General features: G+C 43.2%; 1 long non-coding RNA gene across 1 annotated transcript in view; it reads left to right on the top strand.

Annotated features, from left to right (window-relative positions):
* The first annotated feature begins 5,407 nt into the window (after positions 1-5,407).
* The window catches only part of LOC144244151 (uncharacterized), a 22,586-nt gene continuing 12,034 nt past the window's right edge, over positions 5,408-15,959 (top strand). Inside the window, exon 1 of the long non-coding RNA XR_013338851.1 lies at positions 5,408-5,711. This is a non-coding gene — a long non-coding RNA (uncharacterized LOC144244151). The remainder of the gene's footprint in view (positions 5,712-15,959) is intronic.

Raw genomic sequence — 15,959 nt, forward strand, 5'->3', positions numbered from 1 at the left:
GAAAACACTCTGAATTATCGGAAGTGGCCTGTGTACTAGAAAATGTATCTGGAACTGCAGTCATGAAGGGAGGGAATCGGGGTTCCCTGCAGGGACGGCGCCTCACACAGTCGTTCAGTTGTGTTTATATGAGCCGGTGCTCTTGTCCGAGAGCTGTTGTAACAGGTACTGTGTCTCATGATACTTTACACCTGAAATCAAGATATGTTTGTGTTCATTCGTTTATGTAGAATTTCCACCTCCCTTTTACAGTGGGACAAATAGCTCTGCCATTCCTATTGTACTTAAAATCAGAATTATCTGTGAGTTAAGATAAACACACCTGAGACCAATGAACGTGCACAGGTAACATGTTTCTCTCAGAAAAGCCGTTTCCAGTCCCCTTGGAGGACTCTGGGATTCCCCATCTCCTCAGAGGTCTCTGTGGTCTTGCAGACAAGATGCCTTTGTCAGGGAGGGAAGCAAAGCGAGGAACGACATGAGCCGGAATCTGCGCTTTGACCCTGGGGTGGCTCTGAATCTCTGTGTGGTGCTGGTGCTGGGCTTTTCATTCCTTCACGTTCTGTCTGTTCTCAGCGTGCAAATAAAAAGTCTGCACATGTGGTGCAGGAGGGCCCCAGGGGTCCTGGACATAGACGCCCGCCTCTCTGGAACGTGCTCCTTTACTAGACTGGCGTTACTGCCATCAATCTTCTCGAACAGGACGCCTTGGCTTTCTGCATTTGCTACCATGGGCGGTGACGTGTGGTGACAGTAGTTTCTCCCCGTGGCCTCTGGTGCCTTCAGGCTGCAGGTGGAACCTCGTGGGAGGGTCGCGTTTTGGGGCTCCGATGCTCTGTTCTCCCAGAACCTGTGGCTGAACAAGGGGTCAGGTGCTGTCACCACCATACTGTGTTTAGCTCCCGGCGGGCATTCTGCTTCTGTACCAACATACCTGTCCCTTCTCTTCTGTAGGCCCACATGGATGCAAGAGCACCTCCTCCTTTACCAGGACCACCCTGCAAGCCCTTCCCCACACACCCCCTTTTATCACCGTTCATGGGCTCGATGAGCCACTTCCAGCTCCCTGGTGTCCTTGGGACAGCACCTACCATCTCCACCTCGACGATTTGTAGGATGATCTGAACAGTATGAGTTCACTTGCTCAGCATGTCAGCTTGTGTCTTGTTGAGTCTTTGAGAAGAGGTAGGGAAGGGCTCCCAGGCTTTGCAGTGCAAGGGTGCTGCTGGCCGAGGACACTGTTAAGATTCCTCGGTTTCTCAGGACACACAGATGTTGGGCTGCGTCAGTTTCTCTTACTGAGCTGGGCTTCAGGAGTCACTTGTGGAGAAGGAAAGAGTCTTTTTATAGAAAAGCTGGCATATTAGTTCTGCAGATGTGCCTTGTACGGAGTCCGTGTTCCTGGCTCTGCGAGAGATGAGGGACACCCGTCCCGTCGGGGGCTTCAGGTGTCCTCACAGGGAGAGAGTTACGTGCGTTAAATAACACAGAGCTTCTGATCTGTAGTAGTGGAAGCTCCAGGAATGGGTTCTCAAGTACGAGAGCCGGAGGCATGAATCTCATGGGAATGAACTGGAGACTGTGGACGAGAAGGAAGACCTGAGATGGTGCAGGGGGGAGAGTGTTGGACTCAGTGAGATGGAGTTGGAGGCCATTTCTGGCGGGGCCCAGCCTGGGCAGGGAGCGTGAGGGCGGCGTGAGGTGCACACAGAGCTGCTACATGGGCTCAAGCACAGTTCAGTTATCATCTCTGGAATGTCATTGTGGCCAAAGTGCACCTAGTTCATTATCTAAATAAAGACTGTTGTTTCCCTTGGTTTTCTGAAGGTTCTGGATCTGTGAAAGCATGCCCTGAGATTCATAGTTTAACTTGGTTCTTATGAGATGCTTGTCTGCCTAAGTTTGTGTGCCTCTGTGGGACTAAATGTGAAGAAAGTTTGTAGATCAGCTGAGCTGCTTCCTTGGCCTCCAGCCTGAGCCAGTCTCTTAGCGGGGACCCGCCCCTGCTGGACTCCCGTCTCCGCACCCCTGCATCTGCTGTCCCCACCCGGCCTGCAGGTTTGCATCTCCCGACCTTCCCTCACAATATCCGGGGGCACGGACGGTGTTCCTGCTGTCTCAGCCCCAATACCAGCTCTCAGTGGGGCCGTCTCAGAGCCTCAGCTTTGTCGTCTGAGAGGTGGGACAATGTTGGTTTCTGAGGTCAGTGCGATGAAGAGGGGATTGAGCACATGAGGAATGTGTAACACGTATGGGATGAGTGGGCACTCACCCTTCTCTGTGTGGAAATGAATGCATCTGCACACAGAAGATCATCAACAGATGTTCATTCAGTTTCATCAAACTGAGGCTGGGAGATTGGCAATCCCTGTTTCAAAAGTTACAACAATGACCCTTGCATTTTTTCTATTAAAATTGAGGTCCTACTTTATAAAGAAGGAAAAGATAAGTATGAGAATGTGTACATTCAGGGATCTACAGCTAAGATCTGAAGAGAATCCTCTTCCATTACAGGTAGACACACAGATGCAGCCACACAATTCAGTGTTCATCCGAGGCCACACATGTATGGTCAAGACAAAATGCATGGAGAACAGAAGATCCCATTCCAGTAACTCAAAATCTCTCTGTCATGGAGGACAATCAGTTTCAAATTTGAAGACCAGCTGTGGTGATGATATATTTAGAGAAGGTGCCTAATCGGCCCCTTGGTCCAAACGCTTTCCCCGCTCACCCTGCCCCCCCCCCACTTTGTCTTTCCTAGTGTCCCCTAATATGCCTGTCACAGTTGTGCCTCTGTTCCCCATCAAGTGCACACTTTGGGGTTCCTGTACACGCAGTTAAAAACAGGTAGAGTGTGTAGTATTGGCGGAAGAAGATAGGTCATTCTTTGGGGTTGTGTTGCCTGGGAGGGACCCGTAGTTCCATCTGGGGAGCTGGACGCATCCGATAGCAGCTCTGGTGGTGGTGGTTTATTCTGTGGACAGATCCTCATGAGCACATGGTGCCTGCTAGTTTATGGGGTTTGTGCTGAAGATCAGGGCAGGCATCTGTCTCCAGGAAAGGGTCTACTGTGATGTGAGGAGTGGATTCAGGACACCAGGAAGGAGGCCCTGCATGAATCCACCTCTTGTGCCCTTCTCCACCTTACCAGCTGCCCCAAATAGCAGCAATCCAGGTGGCCTCCGAGGAGCCAAATGGCAGCAATTCTCGTAGTGAGTCATATGATGTCGCCCAAACCTCCTCCTGTTGCCTTATTGAGAGATGGGGAGGGCAGAGGTCAATGGTATGAGATAGGTCCCTTCGACACCACCAGGAGATTGGGTGTAAGCATACGGCTTCTTCTACACTGGCCAATCCAGTGCACTTGGCCCCAGGGACCCTGAACCCTGCAGGCCCCTTTTCCCTCTCAGTTTAGGGAAGCAGCCAGCCGTCCAGCAGCTTTTGGGTCATGGCTGGGCCACCAAGGGTAAATGTCTGGCTGTCCACATGCTGCCAGCATTGCTATAGTGTCAGCATGAGCAGCTGCTGTCTGGGGGACTCTCATCCATTGTGATCAGGGCCTGGGACAAAACAAGACAGGAGAGGGGGTGAGACAGGGGTTCCCTGGGCACCTGGACAGGGCTGCATGTGCAGAGCAGATGGCCCGAAGCATGGGGAGCGGTGGAGAAAGAGCCAGGCAGGGAGAGAGACTGAGTGAGTGATGGGGGAATTGGGCAAGTCATTGTAAGTGAAAAGAAGAAACAGAGAGAGATAGGGTTTGAGAGAAACAGAGACAAAGAGGAAATGGAAGGAGGAAAGCAGGGACCTGGTCCAGGTATGTGGACAGGGTGACATGGGCCAGGGGAGAGGGGATGTAGTAAGTGGCTCTGAGTGTTGGGGCAGAAAAGGCTGGCATCATGGGCGTCAGAGTTCTGTGACTCCCAGACTCCAACATCCCGGGGGCCCAGGTCTGCAGAGGCCATTGCATTTGAAAAGATGGGTCCCCCTCATTTCTCCTGGACCTGTCGAGCTCAGCCTCACGTTTTGTCATGGGGAGGGATGTCTTGAGGGAGAGTGTGCTGCTCTTTGGAGGTAAACATCAGAGCCTACCCTGTGGGGAGGTGACCCTGAGCCATCTCCCTCAGTGCCCCAGCCCTGTGCATTCCCCCAACACTGGCTGGCCTTCCTCATGGTCTGAACCCAGGCATCAGGCATTGTGCTGCCCCCAGGCCCTGCAGCCTGGGCCTGGCAGAGGTAGACTGCTGAGATTGGTTAAATGTATTTGACAATAAGGTCCGTATTGTCCCTCTGGAACTAGAAATGTGCATCAAGATAGTAGGTTGCTATCCTCCCGTCCACGGCCAATCTGAGGATGCCAGGTGGTAGGTGAACCCTTTAAAACACCATAGTCTTCTTTTACACTGAACTAGAAGACACTTTCTTCTCCTAACTTTGTTTTAATTCTGAAGAGATGGCAATTAGTAATTGAAGGCATAATGGTCTTACAGGAAATTGACCTATCTGCCTGATGGACAGTAATTCATCCATCTGCATCCCTAAATACATTTCATTGAAAATATTAGCCAAATGTACATACAGTAAATTCATAACAGAGGTTTAGCTCCCTGTAAGTCGCATTCCGACCTTGTCACATACGTGTCATCAAAGACATTCTTAGTGACTTTTCAGATAAGTTCTCAACATCAGGATGGTGGTGGTAGAGAATATGGTATAAACGAATTTCACATATTCTAAGCTAGGAACGATTTTTACAAATTTTTTAATGTTTACTTTTTCGAGAGAGCTTGAGCAAGGGAGGATGGAAAGAGAGGGAGGCACAGAATCTGAAGCAGGCTCCAGGCTCTGAGCTGTCAGCACAGAGGCCGCTGCAGGACTCAAACTCATGGACAGCACTATCATGACCTGAGTTGCAGTCCCATGCTTATGCTTAACCAATAAAGTCACCCAGACACCCCAGGAATGCTTTCTTAATGGCAAAGAAAGAGAAATTAAAAATAGTGTAAAGGATGTCAATTTTTAATTGAAAGATTGCTCACACATTTGTTGTATTAGCCTTAGGCATACATCCTAGTCATTCCATATGTCTATAAATTATGTTGTGCTTAACCACAGGTGCACCTATCATGTGAAAGCATGCAACGCTCTTATTACAGGATTGACTCTCTTCCATTGGCCGTACCTTATATCTGTATGACTTATTCATGCCATAGCTGGAAGCCCTTATCTCTCTTTTTTTAAGCTGTCAATTTTTTATCTAAGTATTTTGGTGATAAACACAATTACCTGTTGTTCGTGTGTAAATTGGTGGTCCAGTTTTCTGTGAACANGCGTCACAAGCGCGCTCCCTAATCCCCGTCACCTGGCTCACCCCCGCCCCTCCCCCGCCCGCCGTGGAAACGCTCGGTTTGCCGCCTCGTTAAGTCTGCCTGTCACTGTCTCCTTCGTGTTGTTTCATTTCCATGTGTTCGTGAAATCATGTGGTATTTGTCTTTCTCTGACAGGCCTACTGCCCCCAGCAGAACATTCTCTCGCTCCGTCCACCTTGTTGCAAATGACAAGACTTCATTTTTTACTGCTGAATAACATTCCATTCCATATACTGCATCCGTATGCACTGCATAGACTGCAGCTTCATTCATTCACCAGGTGATGGATGCTTGGGGAGTTTCATAATGCGGCGGCTGTAGAAATGCTGCTTAAACATCAGGGTGCGTGTATCCGTTTGAAATATTTTTGTATTATTTGTGTGAATGGCTTGTGGTGGACCTGCTGGGTCCTAAGGAAGTCCTATCGTCAATTTTTTGAGAAACCTCCATGAAGTTTTCCAGAGTAGCTGCACCGGTTTGCTTTCCCACCAACAGCGCAGGAGGTTCCTCTTCCCCACATCTGTGGCAGCACCTGTTGTTTCGTGATCCATCGATTTTAGTCACTCTGACAAGTGTGAGGTGTTATCTCATTGCACGTTGTTTAAATGTTTATTTGCTATTGAGAGAGAGAGAGAGAGAGAGAGCGCGCTTCAATGGGGGAGGGGCACAGAGAGAGGGAGACACAGAATCTGGAGCAGCTCCAGACTGTGCTGTCAGCACAGAGACCAATGTGGGGCTCGAACCCACGAACCATGAGATCATGACCTGAGCGTAACCGATCTGACACCTAACCGACTGAGCCGCCCAGGTGCCCCCTCATTGTACTTTTGAATTGTATATCCCTGATGATCAGTGTTGTTGAGCATCTTTACATATGTGCCTTGGCTGCCTCTCTGTCTTCTTGGGGCAAATGTATATTCATGTCATTCTGTCCATTTTTAGGTGGAATTCTCATTTTTTGAGTGTTGTATCACTTTGTAAATTTTGGACACTAACCCTTTATCAGATGTCATTTCCTAATATTCTGTAGATAGCATTTTAGTATTCTTTTCTTTTTTAAGAATTTATTGTCAAGTTGGTTTCCATACAACACCCAGTGCTCATCCCCACAAGTGCCCTCCTCCATGCACATCTCCCCCCNCATCCCTTGGGTAAATTCCTGGCAGTGTTATTGCTGGGTCCTAGGGGAGTTCTATTGTTAGTTTCATGAGGAATCTCCACACTGTTTTCCAGAGGGGCTGCACCAGTTTACATTCCCACCAACAGTGTAGGAGGGTGCCCGTTTCTCCACATCCTCGCCAGCATCTAGAGTTCTCTGATTTGCTCATTTTAGCCACCCTGACCGGCGTGAGGTTGTATCTCAGTGTGGTTTTGATGTGTATTTCCCTGATGAGGAGGGATGCTGAGCATCGTTTCATGTGTCTATTGGCCATCTGGATGTCCTCTTTGAAGAAGTGTCTGGTCATATCTTCTGCCCATTTCTTCACTGGATTGTTTTGTTTTTTGGGTGTGGAGTTTGTTGAGTTCCGTATAGATTCTGGATACTAACCCTTTATCTGATATGTCCTATCTTTTTCTATTCTGTCAGTTCCTTATTAGTTTTATGGATTATTTCTTTTGCCGTGCAGAAGCTTTTAATCTTGATGAGGTCCCAATAGTTGATTTTTGCTCTTGATTCCCTTGCCTTTGGGGATGGGTCAAGTAAGAAGTTGCGGTGGAGGTCAAGGAGGTTTTTTCCTGCTTTCTCCTTTAGGGTTTTGATGGTTTCCCGTCTCACATTCAGGTCCTTTATCCATTTTGAATTTATTTTTGTGTGTGGTGTGAGAAAATGATCTAGTTTGATTCTTCTGCATGTTGCTGTCCAGTTCTCCCAGCACCATCCGTTAAAGAGGTTATCGTTTTCCCATTGGATACTCTTTCCTGCTTTGTCAAAGATGAGATGGCTATACACTTTTGGGTCCAATTTTGAGTTCTCAATTCTATTCCATTGGTCTATGTGTCTGTTTTTGTGCCAATACCGTACTGTCTTAATGATGACAACTTGGTAGTAGAGGCTAAAGTCGGGGATGGTGATGCCTCCTGTTTGGGTTTTCTTCTTCAATATTGCTTTGGCTATTCAGGGTCTTTTGTGGTTCCATACAGATTTTAGGATAGTTTGTTCTAGTTTTGAGAAGTATGCTGGTGCAATTTTGATTGGGATTGCATTGAATGTGTAGATTGCTTTGGGTAGTAATGACATTTTAACAATATTTATTCTTCCAACCCATGAGCATGGAATGTTTTTCCATTTCTTTGTGCCTTTTTCAATTTCCTTCATGAGTTTTCTATAGTTTTCATCATACAGATCTCTTATGTCCTTGGTTAGGCTTACTCCTAGGTGTTTTATGGGTTTTTGTGCAATTGTGAATGGGATCCATTTCTTGATTTCTCCTTCTGTTGCTTCATTGTTGGTGTATAAACATGCAACCGATTTCTGTACATTGATTTTGTACCCTGCAACTTTGCTGAATTCTTGGATCAGTTCTAGTAGGCTCTGAGTGTGGAGTGTGTCGGGTTTTCTATGTAGAGTATCATGTCGTCTGCGAAAAGTGAGTTTGACTTTTTCTTTGCCAATTCTGGTGCCTTTGATTTCCTTTTGTTGTCTGATGGCTGATGCAAGGACTTCCAGCACTGTGTTAATCAACAGTGGTGAGAGTGGACATCCCTGTCGTGTTCCTGATCTCAGGGGGAAAGCTCTCAGTTTTTCCCCGTTGAGGATGATGTTAGCTGAGGGCTTCTCATAGATGGCTTTTATGATCTTTAAATAAGTTCATTCTATCCCAAATTTCTCAAGGGTCTTTATTAAGAAGGGATGCTGTATCTTGTCAAATGCTTTTTCTGCATCTATAGACAGGATCATATGGTTTCTCTCTTTTGTTTTGTTGCTGTATCACATTGATTGATTTGCAAATATTGAACCAGCCCTGTAATCCAGGAATGAATCCCAGTTGATCTTGGTGGATAATTCTTTTAATGTGCTGTTGAATTCGATTTGCAAGTATCACCGTTGAGGATTTTTGCATCTGTATTCATCAAGGATATTGGCCTATAGTTCTCTTTTTTTTGCTGGGTCTCTGTCTGGCTTGGGAATCGAAGTGATACTAGCTTCATAAAATGAGTCTGGAAGTTTTCCTTAGATTTCTATTTTTTTGGAATAGTTTCAGAAGCATGGGTATTAATTCTGTTTTAAGTGTCTGGTAGAATTCCCCAGGGAAACCATCTGGCCCAGGGCTCTTATTCGTTGGGAGATTTTTGATAACTGATTCCATTTCCTCACTAGTTATGGGTCTGTTCAGGTTTTCTATCTCTTCCCTTGTGAATTTAGGTAGTGAGTGTGTTTTGGAATTTGTCCATTTCTTCTCAATTGTGCAATTTGTTGGCATATAGTTTTTCATAGTATTTCCTGATGATTGCTTGTATTTCTTTTTTTTCTAATATTTTTTTAATGTTTTATTTATTATTTAGACAGAGAAACAGAACACGAGGCGGGGGGGAGGGTCAGAGAGAGGGAGACACAGAATGGGATGCAGGCTCCAGGTTCTGAGCTGTCAGCACAGAGCCTGATGTGGGGCTTGAACTCACGAACCATGAGATCATGTCCTGAGCCGAAGTTGGACGCTTAACAGACAGCCAACCAGGCGCCCCTGATTGCTTGTATTTCTGCGGGGTCGGTTGTAATCAGTCCATTTTCATTCATGATTTTGTCTATTTGGGTGCTCTCTTCTTTTTGAGAAGCCTGGCTAGAGGTTTGTCAATTTTGTTTATTTTTTCAAAAAACCAACTCTTGGTTTCATTGATCTGTTCAGCTGTTTCTTTGGTTTCTATATTGTTTATTTCTGCCCTGGTTTTTATTATTTCTCTTCTCCTACTGGGTTTGGGGTGCTCTTGTTGCTCTCCCTCTAGTTGCTTTAGGTGCGCTGTTAGATTTTGCACTTGAACTTTTTCTGTTTCTTGAAATAGGCCTGGAGTGCAATGTACTTTCTTCTTAGGACTGCCTTTGCTGCATCACATAGAGTTTGGATTGTTGTATTCTCAGTTTCATTTGTTTCCATATATTTTTTAATTTCTTCTCTAACTGCCTGATGCCCATTCATTCTTTAGTAGGGTGTTCTTTAACCTCCATGTTTCTGGAGGTTTTCCAGACTTCTTCCTGTGATTGATTTCGAGTTTCATAGCATTGTGATCTGAAAGTGTGCATGGTAGGATCTCAATTCTTTTATATTTATTGAGGACTGCTTTATGTCCCAGTATGTGATCTGTCTTGGAGAATGTGCCATCCGCACTTGAGAAGAAAGTGAATTCCATGGCCTCAGGATGTAGAGTTCTAAATATATCTGTCAATCCATCTGGTCCAATGTGTCATTCAAGTCCATTGTGTCTTTATTGATTTCCTGTCTAGTTGATCTATCCATTGCTGTAGGTGGAGTATTAAAGTCCCCTGCTATTAGCACGTTGTTATCGATAAGAGTGTTTCCGTTTGTGATTAATTGTTTTATATATTTAGGTGTCCCATATTTGGTGCGTAGACATTTATAATTGTTAGCTCTTCCTGATGGATAGACCCTGTAATTATTATGTAATGCCTTTCTTCATCCCTTGTTACTGTCTTTACTTTAAAGTCCAGTTTGTCTGATATACGTATAGCTACTCCAGCTTTTTTTTTTTTTTACTTCCAGTAGCATGATAGATACTTCTCCATCCCCTTAATTTCAATCTGAAGGTTTCCTCCAGTCCAAAATGAGTTTCTTGTAGACAGCAAATAGATGGATTTTGGTTTTTTATCCATTCTGCTACCGTATGTCTTTTGATTGGGGCATTGAGTCCATTTATATTCAGTGTTATTATTGAAAAATATGGGTTTAGAGACATCGTGTCCTTTGTGGGATTTATGCTTGTGATGGTGTTTCTGGTATCTTGGGTTCCTTAAACATTTCCCTCAGAGAGTCCCCCTCAGGATTTCTTGTAGGGCTGGTTTAATGGTGACAAATTCTTTCAATTTTTGTATATTTGGAAAGATTTTTTATCTCTCCTTCTATTCTGAATGACAGGTTTGCTGGATAGAGGATTCTTGGTTGCATATTTTTTTTTCGGTTCATCACGTTGAAGATTTCCTGCCATTCCTTTCTGGCCTGCCAAGTTTCAGTAGATAGGTGTGTCACCACTCTGATAGGTCTCCCTTTGTATGTTAGGGCCCTTTTCTCTCTAGCTGCTTTCAGAATTCTCTTTGTCCTTATATTTTGTCAGTCATGATGATGTATCGTGCAGAAGATCGATTCAAGTTACGTCTGAGGGGAGTTCTCTGTGCCTCTTGGATTTCAACGTCTGTTTCCTTCCCCAGACTGGGGAAGTTCTCAGCTATAATTTTTCAAGGACTCCTTCAGCGCCTTTCTCTCTCTCTTCCTCTTCTGGGATTCCTATGATATGGATATTATTCCGTTTGATTGTATCGCTGAGCTCTCGAACTCTCCTTTTGTGTTCCTAGATCACTTTATCTCTTTTTCTCAGCTTCCTCTTTTTCTATAATTGTGTCTTCTAAATCACTTATTCTTCTTTCTGCTTCTTCAATCTGTGCATTGGATGCCTCCATTTTATTTTGCATCTTATTTATAGCATTTTTTAATTCATCACAACTATTTGTAAGCTCCATAGTCTTTGTAGCCATAGTTTCTCTGATGTCTTCCATGCCTTATTCAAGCCCAGCGATTATTTTTATGACTATTGTTCTAAATTCTTGTTCAGTTATTTTGCATAGATCTGTTTTGAGCAGTTCTTTAGCTGTCAATTCTTCCTGGTATTTCTTTGGAGGAGACCTCTTCCGTTTCGTCCTTTGGGTTAGCTTTCTATCTCTTGTTAGTTTTAAAAGCTTGTTATGCACTCTGCACCTATGAGTGCTGCTGTACCAAAGAAGGCTCTTTGACTGTCCAGGGCCTGTCCATTTAGAAAATGTTCTTTGGATGGTATCTCTTGGTCTCTCTTATTGAGACCTTGGTTATTTTATTTTCCTACTTGTAGTGGTATTCGGGACTCTCCACCATGTGTACTTTGGCTTCATTCTTGAGGTAACCAGGAATATAGCTATCAAAAAGGAGGTACCCCAATGCAGGCATTCAGACACCTGGGTAACATCTTCTCCTCCTATGCAGGTCCTGAGATGGACAGGTTTTTGTCTGCGTTTTAGTTTTCTTGACTGTTTCCTTTGTGACAGAAGCTTTTTATTTTTATGAAGTTCCATTATTTTTGCTTTTGTTTCCCTTATGTCAGAAGACATATCTACAAAGAAGTTTGTACAGTCAGTGTCAAAGAAGTTACTACCTGTGTTCTCTTCTGGGGTTTTTATGGCTTCAGATTTCACACATAGGTCTTTATCCATTTGAAATTTAGTTTTGTGTATCTTGTAAGTGGTCCGTTTTTCTAGTTGTGGCTGTTTGCATGTTGCCGTCTAGTTTTCCCAAAACCTTACGGTGAGGAGACTTTTTAAAGTATATTTATTTATTTTTGAGAGAGAGAGAGCGAGCAAGCATGCCAAAGAGGGGCAGAGAGAAATGGAGAGAATGAGACACCCAACAAGCTTTGCACTGTCAGCACAGAGCCCAACATGAGGTTTGAACGCATGAACCCTGAGGTCATGCCCTGAGTTGGATCCAAGATTAGACGCGTCAGTACTGAGCCACCTATGCACCCCAAGACTATCTTTTTCCATTGGATATTCTTTCCTGCTTTGTTGAGGATTATTGACCATANATTTGTTCTAGTTCTGTGACAAATGTTTTGTTAGTTTGATAGGGATTTCATTAAATATGTAGATTGTTTTGGGTAGTTTACACATTTTAACAGTATTTGTTCTTCACATCAAAGAGCATGGGATGTATTTCCATTTCTTTTGTCCTCCTCCATTTCCTTCATCAGTGTTTCAGAGGCTTTAGAGTACAAGTCTTTCACCTCTATGGTTATGTTTATTCTTAGTACCTTATGGTATTGGGTGCACTTGTCAATGGGATTGATTCTTTAACTTCTCTTTCTGTTAATTCACGATTGGTCTATAGAAATGCAGCAGATTTCTGTATATTGTTTTTTGCATATGGTCACTTGCTGAGTTCGTATATCCATTCAACAATTTTTGGGGTGCCTGGGTGGCTTAGTCGGTTAAGCATCCGACTTTCGCTTAGGTCATGATCTCGCGATTCATGGGTTCGAGCCCCGCGTCGGGCCCTGTGCTGACTGCCAGCTCAGAGCCTGGAGCCTGTTTCAGAGTCTGTGACTCCCTCTCTCTCTGACCCTCTCCTGCTCACGCTGTCTCTCTCTCTCTCTCTCCCCTAGAAATAAATAAAACATTAAAAAAATTTAAAAAAAACAATTTTTAAGGGAGTCGTTCAAGTTTTCTGTATAGAGCATCACGTCACTTACAAATAGCAAAAGTTCTACATCTTCCTCGCCGATTTGGATGCCTTTTGTTTCTTTTTGTTGTTGGATTGCTGTGGATAGGATTTCCAGTACTATGTGAAATAACAGTGGTGAGAAGGGTTCATCCTGCTTTTTCCTGACCTTAGAGGAAAAGCTTTCAAGTTTTTCCCATTGAGGATGAGATTAGTTGTGGGTTTTTCATAGATGACCTTTATTATGTGCAGGTATGGTGAGTCTCCATCTACTTTGCTGAGGGGTTTTCTCATGAATGGATGTGACATTTTGTTAAATGCTTTTTCTGCATCTGCTGAAAGCATCCTACTCTTCTCCTTTCTTCTATTTCTGTGGTGCATCATGTTGATTGATCTGTGAATGTGGAACCACTCTTGCAGCCCAGGAGTAGGTCCCATTTGATTATGGTAAATGATTCTATTAATGTATTTTTGAATTTAATTTGAAGATATTTTAATGAAAATTTCTGTATACATGCTCACCAGGGTATTGACCTGCAGTTTTATTTTAAAAAATTTTAAACATATTTTTAATGTTTATTTACTTAGAACATAAAAGTGAGAGAAGGGCAGAGAGATGGGGAGGGAGAGTATCCTGACCATGCTCTGCACTATCAGCCCAGAATCCAATGTGGGGCTAGAACCCACAAACCACAATACAATCACCTAATCCATAATTAACAGTTGGACACTCAATTGACTGAGCCACCCAGACACCCCTGTAGTTTTCATTTTTAGTGGAGTCTATCTGGTTTTGGTTTCAGGGTAATGGTGGCCCCATAGAATGAATTTGGAAGTTTTCCTACTTTTTTATTTCGTGAGATCATTTGAGAAGAATGGATATTACCTCTTCCTTAATTGTTTGGTAGATTTCTTCAGTGAAGCCATCTGGCCCTGAACTCTTGTTTCAGGGGAGATAGTTTTTGTATTACTGATTCAATTTCTTTCTGCTTTCAGATTTTCTATACCTTCCTGTTTCCGTTTTGGTAGTTTATGTGTTTCTAGGAATTTATCCATTTCTCTCAGGATGTCCATTATGTGTACATATAGTTTTCATAATGTTATCTTCTACCTGTATTTCTGTGGTGGTGGTATTTCTTCTCTNTAGAGTACAAGTCTTTCACCTCTATGGTTATGTTTATTCTTAGTACCTTATGGTATTGGGTGCACTTGTCAATGGGATTGATTCTTTAACTTCTCTTTCTGTTAATTCACGATTGGTCTATAGAAATGCAGCAGATTTCTGTATATTGTTTTTTGCATATGGTCACTTGCTGAGTTCGTATATCCATTCAACAATTTTTGGGGTGCCTGGGTGGCTTAGTCGGTTAAGCATCCGACTTTCGCTTAGGTCATGATCTCGCGATTCATGGGTTCGAGCCCCGCGTCGGGCCCTGTGCTGACTGCCAGCTCAGAGCCTGGAGCCTGTTTCAGAGTCTGTGACTCCCTCTCTCTCTGACCCTCTCCTGCTCACGCTGTCTCTCTCTCTCTCTCTCCCCTAGAAATAAATAAAACATTAAAAAAATTTAAAAAAAACAATTTTTAAGGGAGTCGTTCAAGTTTTCTGTATAGAGCATCACGTCACTTACAAATAGCAAAAGTTCTACATCTTCCTCGCCGATTTGGATGCCTTTTGTTTCTTTTTGTTGTTGGATTGCTGTGGATAGGATTTCCAGTACTATGTGAAATAACAGTGGTGAGAAGGGTTCATCCTGCTTTTTCCTGACCTTAGAGGAAAAGCTTTCAAGTTTTTCCCATTGAGGATGAGATTAGTTGTGGGTTTTTCATAGATGACCTTTATTATGTGCAGGTATGGTGAGTCTCCATCTACTTTGCTGAGGGGTTTTCTCATGAATGGATGTGACATTTTGTTAAATGCTTTTTCTGCATCTGCTGAAAGCATCCTACTCTTCTCCTTTCTTCTATTTCTGTGGTGCATCATGTTGATTGATCTGTGAATGTGGAACCACTCTTGCAGCCCAGGAGTAGGTCCCATTTGATTATGGTAAATGATTCTATTAATGTATTTTTGAATTTAATTTGAAGATATTTTAATGAAAATTTCTGTATACATGCTCACCAGGGTATTGACCTGCAGTTTTATTTTAAAAAATTTTAAACATATTTTTAATGTTTATTTACTTAGAACATAAAAGTGAGAGAAGGGCAGAGAGATGGGGAGGGAGAGTATCCTGACCATGCTCTGCACTATCAGCCCAGAATCCAATGTGGGGCTAGAACCCACAAACCACAATACAATCACCTAATCCATAATTAACAGTTGGACACTCAATTGACTGAGCCACCCAGACACCCCTGTAGTTTTCATTTTTAGTGGAGTCTATCTGGTTTTGGTTTCAGGGTAATGGTGGCCCCATAGAATGAATTTGGAAGTTTTCCTACTTTTTTATTTCGTGAGATCATTTGAGAAGAATGGATATTACCTCTTCCTTAATTGTTTGGTAGATTTCTTCAGTGAAGCCATCTGGCCCTGAACTCTTGTTTCAGGGGAGATAGTTTTTGTATTACTGATTCAATTTCTTTCTGCTTTCAGATTTTCTATACCTTCCTGTTTCCGTTTTGGTAGTTTATGTGTTTCTAGGAATTTATCCATTTCTCTCAGGATGTCCATTATGTGTACATATAGTTTTCATAATGTTATCTTCTACCTGTATTTCTGTGGTGGTGGTATTTCTTCTCTCTTAGATGTGATTTTATTTATTTGAGTTATTTCTCTCTTCTTTGTGATAAGTCTCACTAGGAGGTTTTCAAGTTTATTAGTTTTCAAAGAAACAGCCCCTAGTTTCATTGGTTTGCTCTAGTGTTTTTTTTTTTTAAGTTTATATATCACTTATTTCTGCTTTAAACTGCATTATTTCCTTCCTTCTGCTGTCCTTAGGCTTGGAGTGTTCTTTTTCTCATTCCTTTAGTTGTAAGTTTGGATTGTTTGAGATCTTTCTTGCTTTTTAAGGTAGGATTGTATTGCTATATACTTCTGTCTTAGGACTGCTTTTGCCGCATTCCAAAGTTTTGTGCCAGTGTGTTTTCATTTTCATTTGTTTCAGGGTATTTTCTCATCGATCTGCTGATTGACCCATTCATTTAGTAGTACATTGTTCAACCTCCACTTATTTGTGGT

This window comes from Crocuta crocuta, unplaced genomic scaffold, assembly GCF_008692635.1.
Source record: "Crocuta crocuta isolate KB4526 unplaced genomic scaffold, BGI_CrCroc_1.0 scaffold607, whole genome shotgun sequence".
In the NCBI taxonomy this organism is placed as follows: domain Eukaryota; kingdom Metazoa; phylum Chordata; class Mammalia; order Carnivora; family Hyaenidae; genus Crocuta; species Crocuta crocuta.